The 2284-nt window shown below is 57.0% G+C and overlaps 1 protein-coding gene across 2 annotated transcripts in view; it reads right to left on the bottom strand.

The window, feature by feature from the left end:
• LOC107752429 (E3 ubiquitin-protein ligase TRIM39-like) overlaps window positions 1-2284 on the bottom strand; it is a 28947-nt gene that overhangs the window by 19364 nt on the left and 7299 nt on the right. The gene's annotated exons all lie outside the window — the stretch shown is intronic.

Here is a 2284-nt window from a genome sequence, read left to right on the forward strand (position 1 = left end):
TGAGTTAGCTCTGATAGCCACAGCTGGTTCATCCAAAGGGGGGCTACCAGGAGAACCCTGTGTTTTTGTTCCCTCACTCGCCTGATTACCTGTGGGATCAGAGCGATCGGGGGGAAAGCATAGAGAAGGAGGTTGGGCCAATCGTGGGCCAACGCGTCCCTGGTCTTTGAGAAATAAATTGGGCAGTGAGAGTTGTCTTCTGAGGCGAAGAGGTCTACCTCGGCCTCGCCGAAGATCTCCCAGATCTTCTGAACCGTCTGCGGATGGAGCGTCCACTCCCCTGAGGGGACATTGCTCCTTGATAACATGTCCGCTCCCTGGTTCAATTTGCCCGGTATATGCGCTGCCTTTAGCGAGCGCAGGTTGGGTTGAGCCCACTCGAGGAAGCACTCTACCAGCATGAAGAGACGCTTTGAAGAGAGGCCTCCCTGGCGATTTATGTAGGACACAACCGACATGTTGTCCGATCGGATTAGCACATGGTGCCCTTTCAGGACTGGCAGGAAGAACTGACAGGCTCGACATACTGCTAGCATTTCCAGGCAGTTGATGTGGAAGCCTTTTTCCGCCTTCGACCAGTGGCCGAAGGTCGGTATGCCCTCGCACAGCGCCCCCCAACCTGAGTTGGAGGCGTCTGTATCTCAAGAATGGCCTGTGACGAGGGGCTATCTGGATTTGAAAGTATGCATCCTTCAAGTCCAGGGAAAAGAACTTCTCTCGAGCGAATTTGCGAGGATCTGTTTCAGTGTAATCATCCTGAACACCTCTTCATGAGGGCACGATTCAGGTGTCTGAGATCGAAGATGGGTCGGAGGCCACCATCTCTTTTGGGGACTAGGAAGTATCGGCTGTAAAAGCCTGACTCGCTCTGGGCTGGAGGAACTTTTTCCTTTATCTTTTCCGCTATCACAGCGGTTGAGTGCTTGGGCGCATGAATGGACCCGTTGTTTGCACAAAACACATTTCCCTCTGTACCCGGAGCTGAACGGGGTATCAAGAGGTGTAAGAGAGGCTGCTTGAGGGGCGGTCCGGCCGTGGCGAGATCTGACCCCATCCTCTTCCTGTCTCGTAGATCAGGATGACGCCTGAGGCGCCGGGTCCAAAGCAATCTTGGGTCGGGGTCCATGGCGCTTAGTAAGAGGGTAGCTGATGGAAGAGGAAGTTTGCTCTCTTTTTGAAAATGTTTGTGTTTTATTATTTTTTCCGCTATCACAGCGGTTGAATGCTTGGGCGCATGAACGGGCCCGTTGTTTGCACAAAACACATTTCCCTCTGTACCCGGAGCTGAACGGGGTGTCAAGAGGTGTAAGAGAGGCTGCTTGAGGGGCGGTCCGGCCGTGGCGAGATCTGACCCCATCCTCTTCCTGTCTCGCGGATCAGGATGACGCCTGTTGGGTTGGGGTCCCTGGCGCTTAGGAAGAGGGTAGCGTCTGGCCGAGAGAGAGCGTCCCCGTGTCTGCTGCGCTTTAGCGGGCCGAACAACTGGGGCGGCAGGTGCTGGCTTCGCAGGCTGCTGAGTCGGTGCAGACTTAGGGCGAGCTGATGCAGCAGCGGAGCTGGAGCGCTTAGGCAGGAAATGTCGTATAGCCTGGGACGATTTCTGTGCCTCCGTGAAGCGTTCAGCGAATCCTTCGACCGCTGGGCCGAAAAGGCTCTTGGGGGAGACAGGAGCATCGAGGAAGGGGATCTTATCCGCGTCCTTCATCTCCGTCAGCGTCAACCATAAATGGCGCTCGAGCACCACAAGGCTGGCCATCGATGAAGAGGCAGTACGGAGGTGGGCGGAGTATGGAGCGCGCCACGATCTGGTGAGCTCGTCGTGGACCTCCGGGAAAAATGGAGAGGCACGCTGACGAGGGGCCTGGCGGCGCTCTGGCAGGAACCATTCATCCAGATGGCTGCGAGAGGGCTCCTCTGGCCGGGACCACTCTAAACCCAGCTCTTCAACCGCTTTGGAGAGGATACGGAGAAGCTCGGTATCCATCCCGTCTTTGGTGGCGCTGGGCGCGGATGATGGCGAGGGGGTGGGGTCATTCTCCGAGCCCCACAGCTCCTCTGCATCCGACGCTGCTAATGACATGCTGTCATCCAGCAGCTCGTCCCCACTTCCCCCGAATGAGATCAGGTCGCTCGCACCAGCAGAGGGACGCTGATCAGACTGGGAGAAAAGGACCAGAGAATACTCTCTCTGGGGCGAGAGCGAGGCCCGACGTGGGCTCGCTCGCAGCCGGTCGCTTGAGCCCTCTGCCCCGCTGTTTTTTTCCTCACAGGTCCCTGGGAGGAA

This window comes from Sinocyclocheilus rhinocerous, unplaced genomic scaffold (assembly GCF_001515625.1).
Source record: "Sinocyclocheilus rhinocerous isolate Xijiao unplaced genomic scaffold, SAMN03320098_v1.1 scaffold3306, whole genome shotgun sequence".
NCBI classification, from domain to species: domain Eukaryota; kingdom Metazoa; phylum Chordata; class Actinopteri; order Cypriniformes; family Cyprinidae; genus Sinocyclocheilus; species Sinocyclocheilus rhinocerous.